Raw genomic sequence first — 18,539 nt, 5'->3', positions numbered from 1 at the left:
AAAAGAAAGTTAACCAATCCTTCCCACTTAGCTTCAAACTACTTCTCTATACTCTGTCCTCATATTTGCCTTTTTCTGTACCCTCAGTGTGCTGATAAATACTTAAGCTGGCTCTCTAAGGAGGAAGAACCCTGACTTGAACTGTTTGATTATTTTCATTATGTTACCTTCACCATGGCTGACTTGAAGCTACAAAGTGACAGAATTGGGAAGAGGCTCACACAATCAGCTCTCCTCCTGAGCAAGTGCTACTAGGCTCCCACTACTGCTGTCATTTTTCACAGATTCCTCTTCATAACCATTTAGAAGAATATTTACTGTGTTTACTTTTTAAATTATCAAACTTATTTGAATATAATGCTTTTGGGGACAAGACGAGGTATACAGGTAGGTATGGATATAAAATACTTTACATTAATACTTAAAATTTAGAGAAATTAAAAGGCAGATCCATTGAGGCTGCTGTTTATTCAATGTAGCATATGATTCTTCAGGTTTTAAAGAGGAAAATAACCATGTTTTTGAAATTTCTACAAAAGATCTATGCAGAAACGTTTTGGTTGTAAAGAACAAAATAGTGGTGGGCTACCATAAACACCAACTAAGCCTAACCTTAGGCAAGACTGTGAATTTAATATGTTAAAGGTTAAGAAAATGGCTTTTTTCATACTAAGTTGCTGAATCTTAATTAGAGATCTGGTGCTAACATCATCCATTTAGATTTTTAGAACCTATAGAAGCTATAGAAGCTGTCCTGTATCATACCAACTGGGGAAAAATGTATTATATTACAGCATAACTCAAACAAGCTCATTATAATTCCTTTCCTATTTATTGTCTCCCCAAATAAATTTGAGATAATAAAATTAAACTCAACTACAGTGCTCAACAAAGAGATATAAATCTAGATAATACAACATAGATCTGAAGCAGATTGGGCATTTGTATTGAAGGATAATATGAAAAATAAAATTCCTCCATCAATGTGATGCAGCACATTAAAAAAAGGAAGTTAAAAAAGTCATATGAGGAGTTCCCTGGTGGCCTAGCAGTTAAGGATTCAGCATTGTCACTGCTGTGGTTTGAGTTTAATTCCATATTTGGAACTTTTGCATGCTGTGGGCACAGCCAAAAAAAAAAAAAGAAAGAAATCACATAATCATCTCAATATATATAGAAAAAAAGCATTTGACAAAATTCATCATCCATTCACGATAAAAACTCATGAAAGTGGGTATAGATGAAACATATGTCAACATAAGAAAGGGCATTTAGGACAAACCCACAGCTAACATCAGACTCAACAGTGAAAAGCTGAAAGATTTTCCTCTAAAATCAGGGACAAGACAAGAATGCTCACTCTTGCCACTTCTTTTTAACATTGTATTGGAAGTCCTAGTCACAGCATTCAGACAGGAAAAATAAATAAAAGTTATCCCAGGAATTCTCTGATGTGGTTAAGGATCCAGTATTGTCCCTGCTGTGGAAAAGTTTCAATCCTTGGCCCGGGAAATTTTGCATGCAGTGGGCATGCCAAAAAAAAAGGGACATTTTAAAAAAGTAAGTAAAAGGGATCCAAATTGGAAGGGAAAAAGTAAAACAGTAATTATTTGCAGATGTCATGATACTATACACATATATGTAAAAATCCAATGTCTCCATGAAAAAAAACTACCAGAACTAATTCATAATTCAGTAAATCTACAGGATACAAGATTAATATACAGAAATCTGTTGCTTTTCTATACAGTAATAATGAACTATCAGGAAGAGAATCTGAAAAAATAAACTCAGTTAAAATTGCATCAAAGAGAATAAAATACTTAGAAATTAACTTAACCAAGGAGAGGAAATAGCTATACTCAGAAAACTAAAATATTGATAAAGGAATTAAAAAATAATATAAAGAAATGTAAAGATATCCTGCATTCTTGGATTGGAAGAATTAATATCATTAAAATGGCCATATTAGCTAAAGCAATCTATAGCTTTAATACCATCCCTATCAAAATAACTATGACACTTTTCACAGAAGTAGAACAAATAATTACAAAATTTGTATGGAACCACAAAAGACCCTGGATTGCCAAAACTATCTTGTGAAAAAAGAAGGTTTGGGGGTATCACACTTCCTGACTTTAGGCTATACTACAAAGCTGCAGTAAACAAAACAACATGGTACTGGCACAAGAACAGACACACACAACAAGGGAATAGAACCCAGAAATAAACTCATACATTTAAGGTCAATTAATCTGCCACAAAAGAGACAAGACTATATAATGAAGAAAAGACAGTCTTTTCAAGAAGTGGTGCTGGGAAAACTGGACAACTACATGTGAAAGAATGAGATTGGAACATTTTCTCAAACCATATGCAAAAATAAACTTAGAGTGGATTGAAAACTTAAATGTAAAACTGGATACCATAAAATCCTAGAGGAGAACATAGTAGACTACCCTTTGACATAAATTGTAGCAAAATTTTATTGAATCTATCTCCTAAGGCAAAAAAAAAAACCCAAAAATAAACAAAAACTTAAGCTTTTGCACTGTAAAGGAAACCACCAACAAATTCAAAGTCAACATACCTGAATGGAGAAAATATTTGCAAATGATATAACTTATAACGGGTTAATATCCAAAATATATAAACAGCTTACACAGCTCATTATCAAAAAACACAAACAAAAAATGACCCAATTAAAAACTGTGCAAAGCACCTGAATACACATTTTTCCAAAGAAGAAATACCTATTGCCAATAGACACATGAAAAGATGCTCAACATTGCTAAACATCAGAGAAGTGTAAATCAAAACTACAATGAGATATAACTTTACACCTGTGAGTATGGCTATCATCAAAAAGATCAGACGTTCTCTTGTGGTGCAGTGGGTTGGGGATCCAGCATTTCGACTGCTGTAGCTCAGGTTACTGCTATTTCATGGTTTTGATCCCTGGCCCAGAAAATTACACATACCACAGGAGAAGCCAAAACAAAACAAGCAAAAAGATCACAAATAAATGTTGGTAAGGATGTGGAGAAATAGGAGCCCTGTACACTGTTGGTAGGAATGTGTACAATGCAGTTACTATGGAAAACAGTATGGAGGTTCATCAAAAAACTAAAGAAAACTACCATATGATTCAGCAATTCCACTCCTGGGTGTATATCCAAAGAAAATTAAAACACTAATTTGAAAAGATACATGATGCAATATATATATATATATATGAAGAAAAGATACATGCACTCCAATGTTCATAGCAACATTATTTACAATCACCAAGAAATGGCAAGCAACCCACGTGTCCTTCAACAGATGAATGGACAGGGAAGGTATAGTATATATAACTATATATATTGTTTTGAATTGAAGTAAGGTTAATTAAAAATACTATATTAGTTGCAGATTTTAGCATAGTGATTATACTCCACTTAAAATTATTATAAAATAGTGATTATATTTCCATGTCCTGTACAATATATCTTTACTGCTTACCTATTTATACACAGGAGAATGTATCTCTTAATCACATACCCCTATCTTGCCCCATATATATATATATATATGTATATATGTATGTATTCACCATATACATATATGTATATATGTGTATATACATATATATATGTGTGTATATATACATGGTGAAATACTACTCAGCCATAAGAAAGAATAAAATTATGCTATTTGCAGCAGTGTGGATGGACCTAGAAAGCATTATGCTCAGTGAAATAAGTAGAATATAAAAAAATAAAACAAACAAATGTATATAACAAAACAGGCTAGGGGTCCCAGGCTAGGGGTTGAATCGGAGCTACAGCTGCCAGCCTATGCCACGGCCACAGCTATGCGGTATCTGAACCATGTCTGCGACCTACACCACAGCTCATGGCCACACTGGATCCTTAACCCACTGAACAGGGCCAGGGATCAAACCTGTGTCCTCGTGGATACTAGTCAGGTTTGTTTCCACTGAGCCATGATGGGAACTCTGTGACTGTGGATTTTTAAGAACTCATCTTTGCCTTTCCTTCCCCAATTCTTCCTGTATCTTAAATACTTGGTTTGGAATAATTATATGTATATTTTTTGGCTATCTTTTATAAAATAGAAACCAAAGCATTGGGCAAAGGTATTCTCAAAGTATCTTCCTTGATGTGACCTGAAGACTGTTGGTCACTTCAACTTCTCAGATTTTTTAGTTCCACTAAAGATAAATAATAGGTGGTTAAACCTATAAAGGATACTGATTTAAAGCATTCCAGGATGGCCCACATTTCATAGTGCTAAATACATAACTAAATACGGTTCCAGACAATTTCTCTGGACTACTACTAGCAGTCATTATTAATAATGGATCATTTCAAAATATATAACAGGAAAGTTATTGCCTAGAATATACTGCCTCCAGCAAGGTCACAGACAGTCTATAGGAAATCCTTGGTCTCTTCCCACAATAAATATCATGAAAATTTGTATGTGCATATATTTCTGGGGAAAGGACCTGTGGCTGTATCATATTAGCAAAAGGATCCCCTATCCCCAAGTGGTTGAGAACCACTTTAAAATGTAAATAAAGGCAGATTAACATTGACAAAGCAGTGTATTTTCTTTCCTATATAAATAGGGTTCGAGTTGCTTCCAAGAAATTAACTAATGTAATTATGTAGGTGCTTTAAATATGTGGTAAGATACTGCAAATGAATTTCAATAATAAATTAGAGAAAAAAGGAAAAGATTTCATTGTGCTCTCAAAAGGAAGAGATTTATTTTATTTTACTTTATTTTTAAACAAGTAGCCGCACCTGTAATATATGGAAATTCCCAAGCCAGGGGTTGAGCCACAGCCACTGTAGAAGCAACTCCAAGTAGTTATGATGTGAGCCACAAGGGAAGTCCAAGGAAGGGATTTGTAAATGGACTTCTTATGTATGCATACAAATTTTTTTTGCTGTTTTTTTGGTTTAGTTTGTTTGTTTTAGCAGTTTGCTATTTCACAACTGCTAAATTAGAATAACTGAGGCTCTGGTCTCTCATTTTATCCTGGCATGAATAGCATGACTAAAGGGAAACACATTCAGAGAAACATCAGGAATATAGCTAATTACATGTCAGAAACAGAACTCCACTCCACAAAAGCTTATCACTCATATTCATAGTTCTAGTTGTCCTAGGTCAACTCACAAATGCTGCTTCCATTCCATCTTTATCTCACTAGTTTGCATTTTCTCTTTAAGTCTGCGACCATTGTACTGGACTATGAATATTTTGAGAACAAAAATCATGTTTTAGTAAATTCTCTATAGCTCACACATAATAGGAGCTAAATAAATGTTTGTGGAATAAAATTGCCTCCATTATACTTCCTTATAATTATATCTTAATATACTGGATCTCAAACTTTTTCATACATAAGAATTCTCTGTATGGCTTACTAAGTGCTGGTTGCTGTGTTCCACTCTCAGCATCTCAGAATCTGTACATGGGGCCCCAAATTTGCATTTCTAAAAGTTTCCAGGAGATGATTTACTGAAAACATGCTCAGTTTAATAGAAACGAACAGGAATATTACTAATATATCTCATATCAAAACCACAGTGGAGTTCAGAAATGTTTCATTTTGGAAATTTGCTAGGTGAACAAGTTACATTAATACATTTTCTATAATATAAGGTACCCCAAGTAAAATACGAAGTACAAATTTTGAAGTTCCCATAGTGGCTCAGAGGAAATAAATCCAGCTAGTGTCCCTGAGGATGCAGGTTCCATCCCTGGCCTCACTCAGTGGGTTAAGGATTTGGTGTTGTCCTGAGCTGTGGTGTAAGTCGCAGACTCGGCTTGGATCCAGCGTTTCTGTGCTGTGGCATAGGCCTGCAGCTATAGCTCTCTTTCAACCCCTAGCCTGGAAACTTCCATATGCCATGGGTGCGGCCTTAAAAAAAAAAGAAATTTAGTATTTTGCAGAAGTCATTTACAGAATCATGATAGAAGAATGATTCTCATGGATTTTCCACCAAAGTTTTGTGCAAAGAATTCTTTCCTCTTAATTGTTCTTTGACCTGCCCCCACAGTAAGGTGAGGGAAGTTCTTTCAAAGGGCATTTCTTTAACCAAAACACTATGAACAAGACTGTCATGGATAACTGAAATCCATTGAGAACCCTTAAATTTAGCATTGGATTTTCATTTTTAAAATTATTTATTTTAAGCCTTGAATTAAGAGTTTAAAAGAAAAAAAAAAAAGGAGTTCTCATCGTGGTTCAGTGGTTAACAAATCCGACTAGGAACCATGAAGTTGGGGGTACCATCCCTGGCCTTGCTCAGTGGGTTAAGGATCCCGCGTTGCCATGAGCTGTGGTGTAGGTTGCAGATGTGGCTTGGATCCCGCATTGCTATGGCTCTGGCGTAGGCTGGCGGCTACAGCTCCGATTGGACCCCTAGCCTGGAACCTCCATATGCCACGGGAGCAGCCCCAGAAGAGGAAAAAAGAAAAAAAAATAGTTTAAAAGGACATGAGTTAATTTCAATTCTGTCATCAATTTTTGGTACATAACTTAGTTTGGAGATATCAGTAAGCTACAAAATACATAGAAGTGAACAGCAAAGAGTGAAAGAGACATAAAGGACCTAAGTAAGAACCTAAGTACAAACAAAGATCGAGCCTCTGATTAATAACAATCAGCTCCACCAGAAAAATTAACCTAATTTTAAGTAGCTTAGAAATTAGGTTTTTTTTAAACCTACTAAGCCAAATTGTTTAGAGCTGTATTCTGGACTTGTATAGGCAGATTTCGCATGAATAGATAAATGGTTGCCTTGATTAAAATTAATTAGTAAATGAATTTCTTAACTAGTGAGAAAAGTTTAAACAGGAAAAATGAAAGTTGAAAGCACTTTATTTGGTGTATGCAGCTCTATACTAATCCAAAAATGTACTGTGAAAATGTTTTATTTAGTATATACCTATTGAAGAATAGTAAATTCATTGCCTTTTATTAGTGGTATTCTAACCTAGAACTTTCATCTCATTCAGCTCCACCAAACCAAATTCTAAAATATCAGATCCACTTCCACTTCTATCTTTAAGGTATTTTCCTGACCAATTCCTATATGACATGATTCCCAAATTAATAAAGTCCACGTTGGAATGAATTTTAGCAGTCACTCAGTATAGATAACCCTTCATTCCTGATTTGTATTTATTATGTATCAACATTCCCAGTGATTGAGGCCTTTTGAATTTACGAAGCAGTCTCTATCATTTTTGGATGCTTGAATGTTAAACTGAAACTTGTCTCCCTGTCAGTTGTCCTTTTTGGCCTGGTTTTTGCCTTCTGGAGAACTACACAATAAGTCCCGGTGTCTTTTCCTCAGTAGTCTTTCAAATATTTGAAGATAGTTATGTTCTCTCCAGGTCCTCTCCTCTCTAAACTAAGCATCCTCAGTTCCTGGAGTCTTGCTTCATAGCATACCTTTTTTTAATTTTAATTTGCTTTTTATGGCCACATCTGTGGCATATGGAAGTTCCCAGGCTAGGGGTCAAATCAGAGCTGCAATTGCAGGACTACACCACAGCCATAGCAATGCCAGATCCTAGCCACATCTGCAACCTATGCTATAGCTTGCAACATTGTCAGATCCTTAACCCACTGAGCAAGGCCAGGGATCAAACCCACATCATCACAGACACTATGTCAAGTTCTTAACCCCCGAGCCACAACAGGAACTCCTCATGCAATTTTTAGGTGCTTCATTATTCCTGATTTATCTTCCCTAGTTTTAGCTATCTGTGAATGTTTGTTTTAAAATAAGAGGCAATCAACTAAATAGAGCCAATGTGGTATGATCAAGGTAGGGGATAGTAGAAATTTCTTGCTTTAGATGATTTTTATTAATTCAGTTTAAGTTCATGGTGCACATATTGAATTTATAAAATTTTGAAATAAAAGTTTCCCACCTTAGGTATTTATTGCCCATCCACTACTTGTGTAACTGATTTTCGTAAACCTAAATATAAGACTTAATGCTGGGACCTGTCAAACTAGATCTTGTTCCACTTGTATGTTGAATCTTTTGAGATCTTTGAAATCTTGGTTAATAAACATGCTTTAATTATTCTTCCCAGATTGTTTTCACCTATAGATTCAGTAAACATGGCTTTAATTGATATACTGTGAACAAGGCAGGTACAGATACTTAAACTACAAAACATCTCTGACTTCTGAATACTTACTACTCTAGCATAAATTACACCATACAATCTGTTCTTCCCTACATCCATTCATTTTAAAATGGTTATTGAGTGCTCACTACATTTTAGGTGTGGTTCTAGGTACTGAGGATATAACAGTAAATAAAAGAGATAAAATCCCTACCCTCTTGGAGAAAAGCAAAATAAGCAAGTAAGCAAATTATGTGATTTCCTATAGTAACATGAGAAAAAATAAAGCAAAGTGGATAGAGAAGATAGAGAGTGATTTGGGGATACTATTTTCAATAGATTGGTCCCTGAAGATACATCTGAGGAGGTAAATTTTAGCAGAAAATCTGAGAGAAGAAATGTGCTATATGGAGATCTGAGGAAATAGTTTTCCAAGAAGGCACAACAAGTGTAACATCTATGAAGAGGTAACAGGCTTTCCAGAAAGAGGGGAGTGGGATGGATGCAAATGTAGTGTAGCATAGTGAACTAGGACAGAAACAAGTTGTGGAAGATCAGCCATAACAAATATTTAAAAATTTATTGTTAATCTAAAATATAGCATTTGGACGGTTCTAGCTGGGGAATTATATGCTGATTCAACTTTGTCAAGAATATCTTTTCTTTTGTATAATGATTTTTATTTTTTTCCTTTATAGCTGGTTTACAGTGTTCCATCAATTTTCTACTGTACAGCATGGTGACCCAATTACACATATATGTATACATTCTTTTCTCTCACATTGTCATGCTCCATCATAAGTGACCAGACATAGTTTCCAGTGCTACACAGCAGGATCTCATTGCTAATCCATTCCTAAGGCAATAGTCTGCACTTATTAACCCCAAGCACCCCATCCATCCCACTCCCCCCTCTCACTTGGCAACCACAAGTCTATTCTCCAAGTCCATGATTTTCTTTTCTGTGGAAAGGTTCATTTGTGCCATATATTAGATTCCAGATATAAATGATATCAGATGGTATTTGTGTTTCTCTTTCTGACTTACTTCACTCAGGATGAGAGTCTCTAGTTCCATCCCTGTTGCTGAAAATGGCATTGTTTCATTCTTTTTTATGGCTGAGTAGTATTCCATTGTGTATCTATACCACATCTTCCTAATCCAATCATCTGTCTATGGACATTTGGGTTGTTTCCATGTCTTTGCTATTGTGAATAGTGCTGCAATGAACATGCACGTGCATGTGTCTTTTCCAAGGAAAGATTTGTCCAGATATATGCCCAAGAGTGGGGTTACCGGATCACATGGTAGTTCTATGTATAGATTTCTAAGAATATCTTAACTGATGTTAAGAGAAAGTATTAAAGAAGGACAATAGTAGAAGATAGGAAATTTTGTAAGGTATTTTTGTATTGGTTTGAGCTAGAAGTGATAGTGTTTTTGACTAGTATAATAGTAATGGAGGAAGAGAAGAGTGCTCAGATTTGGAGCATATTTTGAAGTTACAACTTACAGAACTCACTGATGATTTGGATATGGAGTATGAGGGGAAAAGAAAAATGAGAAACCAGATGAATTTAATTAGCTTTTTGTACTGTGGTTTCATATATGCCTTTTCTTGTCAGCTGGACTATAAATTTTTCAAAAGTAGGGAAGCTGCCCATCTTTCAAATCTCCTTGGTTCCAGGTATGCATTAGGTATCTAATGACTATGTTAATCTATCATAGGCAGGTCATCTATGAATCCTCCACTTTCACCCTTATTATTCCTTCTTTAAACCATCTCAACTTCAATTATTTCTCTTCATTTATGCTCTTAGCATCCTGATCTAGGCCCAAGTCATCTAGAAGCTAAATTACCACTACAAATATCTAACTGATCTCTCTCATTACATCCTATTCCCAATCTGATTCAAACTGCAAGTTGACAACTGACCAATCACTTAAAAATTTTTCTTTCAATCATTCATTCAAAAAAGTACTTACTGATTTGTCTACCTTGTTTCCAGGACTCTTCTAGATGCCAGGGATATAATAATAAAACAGACAATAAAACCTGCCCTTGTGGAGCATATATTTGTAGTAACTAAAATATGGAGTATGTTAATAATAAGTGCTATAAGGAAAAATTAAAAAGAGAAGATATATAGGTATGTGTAGAGTGCACTGAGAATATCACAGTTTGAAATGTAGTTACTGTATAACCTCTTTAAGTTTTAAAGAAGTTACTTTTAAAGAAGTTTTATAAAATGTTTACATCTTAAGGAGGTTACATTTGAGCATAGATGAGAATCAAACAGGGGACAAAATCCTGCAAAGATCAGAGGAAACAATAGTGCAATGGTCTTGATGTGGTCATGAGCTTAATAATTTTTTTGAAAAATGGAAAAAAATGTGATTGGAAAATGAGTTAGTGGCTAAGTGGCAGAAAATGAGGCCAGAGAGATGGGAAAAGCCATACCATTTAGGACCTTGGGGCTAATTTGTATTTTGTGGTATATATGAAAGAAAGCTATCGGAAAATCTGGAGCTAGATGTGACCTGACTTTTGCTTAAAAAAACACTCAAGCTACTCTATAAATCATCCACTACAGAGGATCGAGGTACCTTGCTCTAAGGCCTTTGGTAGTTTTTAATAAAATCCAAGTTCTCTGCCTGCTTCAAAAACTTTTAGTATGTCTATCCTATCTCCCTAGTCCTCAAAATATGTTCTCTGTCAGGGTGATTTCATCATTGACCTCCTACACGCACCCTGTATCTCCTGGGGAGAAATCTATGATTTGAGTGAAATTTGCTTGAGAATTTTTTAGTGCTCAGCATACACACACATACACACACACACACACACACACACACACACACACACACTTCTCTTCTTTTGCTTACTTTTTCCCCTTTAATACAGTGTTTTCCATCCTCTCTTATTCACTATTCAGGAACAAGCTCAAGTTTCAATTACAACATAGACTATTTCCCTAACTATCATCACCACACTATGTCTCCAGTCATTAAATGATATAACTCTTGTCTGTAGTTCATGACTGAGCACATGATCATATATTTTATTTTATTGTGAATGTTTTTTGTGTGCTCGTCATATCTTCCAAATGATGTTATAAGTTCTAGAATGGCAAAGGACCAATGAATTCTACATCTCTCATGGCATCCAGCAAATTTTGGGAGTGTATCAAGTGTGTTAACTGATGTAACATAAGGCTTGAGGATTTTTTTCTGTAACAGTATTAATGTTGATTACTCAAGTAACTTCCAGCAGAACAGAGATTGAGGTTAGGTGAACAGAGCCAGTAATTTTATTTCTTCAGTGGCCAGAGTCAACTGGAGACATAAAACAGTACACTCACTCTTATAACAATTTTTAAAGGCTCAATAGACATCTTGATTTCAGTAACACTGAACATATACTTGTCAATTGAATATTGACCCCAAAAGACTATATTTCTGTGCGTGATCATTTGATTCTGCTGAAAGCAAATCTCAAGTTGGAAGACCAGGCAGCACCTGCGCAAATAGCTCGCATATAACTACAATAGTCACAAGGATGCTGGGAGTTCACATCTACTCAGGAAGGAGAAGTAAAGAAAGGCCTGGCTTTGGATGCAGCTGGTATGTGCGGGGAAGAGGCAGCAGGCAGCTATCTCTCTCCCCACCCCTCCCCACTCTTGGGTTCTGGGCTGAGGCCAGGGACTGTCCGGAGCTGATCTTGGGCTCCCATTGGCCGCTGTCTTTTGTGACGTCACGATCATGATGGGAATTGATGATCGGACACGCTGATTTCATTGTCTGAGGAGGCAGTGGAGACCCAGGAAAAATCTTGCTGAATCCGCCTGCCCTAGCACTGGCCTGATCTGGGATCCTCTGATCCCTCCCGTGACCGCACTACACCCGAGGTAAGAACCCAGCATGGGTGGGTGTGAAGGGTGAAAGAGGGCTAGCAAAGCACCGAGCTAACGGTCTGCCCAGTGGGGGGCACGTAGGTTCAGAAGCCTAAAGAGGCTGCCAACAAACTGGTGCGGCTTTGGGGAAGAGAGCTGCTTCTACCCTCGGAGTGAAGCCTGGCGGCAGAGTGAGGTTAAAAAAGAGCTGAGGATTGGGTTACAGTAGACACTGGCAGAGAGCGAAGAACCCGACCTCCAAGAGAGGGCTACGTTTGGGACGCGCTTCTGGCCCGGGATAGGAGGAAGTGGCGCCTCTGCCTCCGAAGAAGGTAGTGGGAGTGAATTCTACCACTTCTAGATTACACTGGACTGTAGATTTCTCACAGCCTCGCTCTAACGCACTGAAGGTGCTGCGCTTGCGCAATGACAACCTTTGAGGGGGTAGTTGTGGCCAGGAGAATAGGCATGGAGTTTGCGCAGGCGCTTTTTCCGTTTCGCTGGAAGGGGGTGGGGCTGAGATCTGTCTGGGCAGAGTATGGGAAGGGTCAGTAAATTAATCCTGTGATGTTTCAAACGGTAATTGTTGGAAAGAAATCAGCCAATTACTTTGAGCCTGGCCTGCTGAGCATATCTAGTCCTGATAAATGTAAGAAGGCAAATTCTTAATCTCCAGGTATCAGGTTTAGAATAATGGAAAGAACTCAGAGAGGAATTTGGAATAGAAATTACTGAGATGAGAAACCATTTGAAGGAACCCCCCCCCCCCAATTATTCAAGTGAATCCAGCTTTTAATCTATAAAGAACTCTGGGGTTCCACTCAGTGATTTTTGAAACAAATTATTTGGAGAGACTCAGAGTAAGAAATTTTCCTTTCTTGTCTTTTTTTCCTTCTTGGAAGGGTCTCTTATAAAACCTTGGTGTCTGTTTCAGGATTGATACAGAGTCCTTCTTCTTTCTTCTTCTGTGTCTCTGTTGGAACCACCAAACTCAGATACTACTATGGGAGACTCTTAACTCCCCTTCATTGGGAAGGGCTATATTACTCAGCAACCATAAGGAACAACCTGCCTGTCTGTCCTCGGTAGAGAAATTGCATAGTGGTGTTTTAATACTTCTGCTCCATTGTCTGATCATGAACTCCTAAATGTTTTGAAGAGGAATCTAGATTTTTCTCCATTTCTCATAGTTAAGGGGTCATCAAGTCCTAGTGAATTTTCCTTTGGAGTCTCTCTCCTACCATATTTCCCTTATTTTCCAATCTAAACTCTCATCACAACCCGTCCAGTCATTTCAAGACCCTTCACCTGTGTCTCAAATCCCTAACTGATCCTGCCATTCTAATAGCCTGGTCACTTTTTTCATCAAGTCATTTTCTTCACCAATATATTATTGGATCTCTATTTTCTATTGTTCCAAGCTCAATTACACTTAGATTGCAAAGAGCTTTGTAATCTGACTTTATTGGACCATGGGAACCTTATTTTTACTTTATTCCTCATTGCACAACTCTACCTAATGTCCCTTGAACAATCTACCTCTAGAACTTTACTCCTTGTACCACCATCACTCCATTCACCTAGGATGCTCTCTCTTGTGCCTGTTCAACTTTTACCCATAAGTACCTTCCAAGCCCAATCCAACCCTTATTAAGCTCATTTTCTTTTCTAGAACTCCTATATTAGTTATTATATCTGTCACTTTCTTATAGCCTGCTTTATATTGTCTTCTTATTTTCAACTTTGTGTGTGTATGTGTTAGACTAGATTCCTCAACTGGATTTAAAACCCATCCTCAAGAGTTGGGACCATGCCATCTACCATATACTTCTTTATCCACTGTCCAATGCACCTGGGTACTATTTGAAATATCTATAGCTATATCTAGCCTTTTTTTCCAATTTCTTGGGAAACAGTATTATAGAAAGAATTGTATATAAATGAAAACTTATCCATCATTGGTCAGGCAAGAGAACCTCCAGTGACTGAATAAGCCTGAATATGAGTCAAAAAATTGTGATACAGATATCCCTGTACATTGGATGACCTGTGACTATGTTCTGTCCTCATAAACAAGACCAAGGGAACATTATCCCAGAAATGGTTCTGTCTTTAATTTTCTCAGTTTGAAAAATACTAAGACATTTTTCTTTTTTCTATATTTCCCTTTGATTGATAATATTGCATCATGCTTCTTCTCTTAAATCTAGTAATTATTCACTGTATTGCAAGATGTCTTGCATTTGCTACTTTACATTAACTGTCACTGATAGTTTTCATTTGTTTATCTCTTGAATCAGAGCTAATAATTGTGATAATTGCCATAACTGCTAGTATATAGCATATTGGTTGTTACTTTCCTACCCTTGGGATTCAAAGTACATTGTGTCATGGAGCTCAGTTTTATTTGAAAGAAAGTGATTGTGGTTTAATATAGAGGCTTTCTACAGATTTCACTTTGACTGCTGCTTCACTTTGAGGCACCGATCCAATATCACATTAAGGTTTGCAGTTTAAGAATAGAGATGAAAAGTAGTTCAAAAGGGTATTATAATTTGTAAAATTTTGAAAATCATTGTCATGGATTATTGTAAGTGAACTGTGACTGTTATTTACTATAAGGGAAAATTCTTTTTCTTGACTTTTTCTCTTATTACCTGCATTATATGAATACCCTCAAAGTGTTTTAACTTGTAGCTGGCTTGCATAGTGACTACTAATACTTACCTGGCCATTTACATTTAGATCAACAGACAAACTGTTCAAAGGCAGAATACTCTAGATAGAATGTAATGCTTAGGAATATACTGCTCATTTTAGAGGGCTTAAAATAAAATATGAAAAAAAATTAAAACATGGCATTTGTATTTTAAGATTTATTTTACAATTCCTATCTGGATGAAAGGATGGCATTGGACTTTCTCATTTAAGCTATAGTTTGAACTGGAAGAGATTTTCTTTATATATGTATGTGTGTGTGTATATATATATATATGTGTGTGTGTGCATATATATATATATATATATATATATATATATATACACACAATGATTTTTATTTTTTTCCATTATAGCTGGTTTACAGTGTTCTGTCAATTTTCTACTGTACAGCATGGTGACCCAATTACACATACATGTATACATTCTTTTTTTCACATTATCATGCTCCATCATAAGTGACTAGACATAGCTCCCAGTGCTACACAGCAGGATCTCATTGCTAATCCATTCCAAAGGCAATAGTCTACATCTACTAACCCCAAGCTCCCAATCCATCCCACTCCCTCCTCCTCCCCCTTGGCAACCACAAGTCTATTCTCCAAGTCCATGATTTTCTTTTCTGTGGAAAGTTTCATTTGCGCTGTATATTAGAGATTTTCTAATAAGCCAGTCCCCCCCCCATTTTACATATGAGGAAACTGAAGTTCAGAAAAGTGAAGTATCTTGCCAGCCTTAGAAAATGCTGATATTTATTAAGCTTAGTGCCAGGCATTGTGTTAACTTTATATATGTTACCACATTTAAATTTTGCAAAATCCCTGTGAGATAGTTTCTAGTATTATTTGCCATTTTATAAATGAGAAAACGGAGGCTCAAGGTAGTTCACTTTCCCAGGGCCACACTGCTACAAAATGTCACAATCAGGATGCAAATACAGGTCTGTTTGACTCAATCACCAAGGTATACAATATATTTGTATATATATTGTAATGTGCAGTATATTTTTGGAAGCTCTTTAGCAAGGATCTAAATCTCTGGAGTCCTAGCCCAGTGTGTGTGTGTGTGTGTGTGTGTGTGTGTGTGTGTGTGTGTTTGTGTGTGTGTGCGCACACATACATGCATGTGTTTTATACCATGTTTCATGAACACTATTCTACTTCTACAAAATAGTGATTTCTAAACTTGACTAAATGGTATATAGTTACATTTCTCTTTAGGTATCTTATTAAAACAAACATTCTTGGTCTTGGTTGAAAAAGATGGCACAAAATTTTGTATAAAATATATTTTTAAAAATATTTAATTAATTCTGATTTTAAAATTTTATCCCCAGAAGTAATTATATTTTTGTGTAGTGCAATCCCCAGTAGGATAAAAAGATCTGAATTGTTGATTTTGATTTTGCAGTGGAGTCAGCTAAACATGAAATTGGTGATGTCTTATACTTGCACTGGGTACACTATATCTGTGCATACTGGCTTGGAAGTGAAAAGTCTAGAGAAAGATATGCTGCATACAAAGTGAGCTGAAGAGGTTAGTATGTTCAGAAGCTATCACTGATATCTAAGACCTTTCTAACCTGCATAAAATTTCAAGACAATAAACTTAAAACTGTCTGTGCAAATGGAACCATCCTTATGCCAACTAGTAGCAAAATTGCCTGGATTAACCAGAGATCTAGGTATATGGCAACTGAACAAATGAAATTATATTATGTCAATCAAATGCTATACTTTACATCTGACATCTGACATTCTGTAAAGAAATCTACAATAGCAGCTGTCCTAACTTTTTGATCTCCTATTGTTTTACTTATGTGCATTTGTGTTGATCCTTCGCATCTTTAAATGTGTTATTTGTTAAGAGTGGCAAAAATTGAGGAAAATGTTTTCTTAGCTTCTCTTTCTTTGGGATTGGAGGAAATTTATTTATTTATTTATTTAATTAATTTATTTATTTATTTTAGGGCCACACCTGGAGCATATGGTGGTTTCCAGGCTAGGGGCTGAATTGGAGCTTTAGCCACCAGCCTATGCCACAGCCACAGCAATGTGGGATCCGGGCCATGCCTTTGACTACACCGCAGCAACACTGGATCCTTAACCCACTGAGAGAGGCCAGGGATCAAACTTGCATCCTCAGGGATACTAGTCGGATTCATTTCCACTGAGCCACAACGGGAACTCCTGGAGGAAATTTTTTTTAAGGTTTTTAAAATAGCTATGGGAACATGTGACTTACATGCCTTGGGTAGGCACTTTTCTCAGGTAGACAAGCATTTGTGCATAGTGCTTGCCCACGGTCATACAACTAGCTAGTGGTAGAGCCAGTACTTCAAAGCAGGTGTCATTCTAGAAACATCGCTCTTAACTACTAGGTTGTAGGTTGAAATGCTAGAGTGAGGCCTGTCTTTAATTATTGTTTTAAAATTGTGTTTGTGTGTGTGTAAAATTTCTCCCTAAGTTATCTTTATGAGTATAATGCCTGTGACATTTTCCTTTTCCTCCCAGTGAGGCTGAGCTTTTGGAGAAGGGATCCTTGTTTTGACTCTGGTGGCTTCAGTGGACAGGGCATGTAGACCCATACACTATTCTTTCCTACTGTCAAGTACCAAACAGTGGTGAAAGTATTTCTTCATTGCGTTTTGTAAAAGGGTAGATTATAACCTTTCTCCTACACTAATATATTGCTTTAGTATATTTTTTCATGTATTATACTTTCTTACTTGGTTAGCTTGGTTTACCTATTGTGTGTTTTATGAATGAAATAGCTATGCCATTTAGGAAAGTAATTATCTGATGCCCATTCTCCAAATAGATTTGCCCTTTCATAGACCAATCATTTGTTGTGTTGAAATCTCAACAGAGAAACTATTGAGAGAGATTGGAGGAAGTGTAAAATGTAGAAGAAAAAATATATTCTACATTAATGGGAGATATTACATTAGGTATAGAATGCTTAGCCTTGAGTCATACCTGTTATTCTAAGGTAATATGAAGTTATTTTTGAATATGCAGTCAGCCATTTTAATTAGAACCCATAGGCTCACTTTTATCACCAACTGAATTCTTAAAAGATGCTAAAGGTCAGTTTGAGGTTTTTTCCCCTCTTCTCAACCAGTAGTACTTGATGTAGAGAGAGAATGTTTTTGAACTCAGTATTGGTTGTGATTTGGCGCCAGTTTACTTTTCTAGTGGGGTTTGGTACATCTATGTCTATTAAATTTTTGCTACTAGTGTGGGTTATCAAGCATGGAGTAGTAGCATGGGCATCACCTGGGAACCTAGAAATTGCAGAATCTCTGGCTCTGCCCAAGACCTACTGAATCAGAATCTGCATTTTAATAAGATCCTAGGGTGATTCATGTGCACATCAAAGTCCAAGAAACACTGATATAAAGTGAAATATGACTTCCCGTACAATTTAAACTTTTAAGAACTGGTAGTTATAGAAAAAAACTGAATTTCCTTTTGTCCATTTTCACATGTGTAAAGTAGCATTAATTAAAGTGTTATCTAGCTAATATACATCAGTTTTGCTTAATTCTGGAGTTAACATTTTCTCATAGAGAAGACAGCTACACCTATTGATGGGTAAAATTGTTAAGAGTCTGAGTGAATCCACTTATTTTGTTGAGAGTAATGACCTTACTATTGAAACGATATTTATCCTAATTGCTTGACTTGTCAACAGAGTGTTACAAAAGAGCGTAGATGGTCTGAAAAAAAGAAAACAGTCCTCAGTTTAAAGACACTG

General features: G+C 36.3%; 1 protein-coding gene across 1 annotated transcript in view; it reads left to right on the top strand.

The window, feature by feature from the left end:
* Positions 11,797 to 18,539, top strand: part of HDX (highly divergent homeobox) — a 156,981-nt gene continuing 150,238 nt past the window's right edge. The window contains exon 1 of the mRNA XM_021079848.1: positions 11,797 to 12,077. The gene's annotated coding sequence lies outside the window, so the exon portion shown is untranslated. The remainder of the gene's footprint in view (positions 12,078 to 18,539) is intronic.

Source organism: Sus scrofa, chromosome X (assembly GCF_000003025.6).
Source record: "Sus scrofa isolate TJ Tabasco breed Duroc chromosome X, Sscrofa11.1, whole genome shotgun sequence".
NCBI lineage: Eukaryota > Metazoa > Chordata > Mammalia > Artiodactyla > Suidae > Sus > Sus scrofa.
Note: the sequence above shows the minus strand (reverse complement) of the source record. Positions and strands in the feature narration are given on the sequence as shown.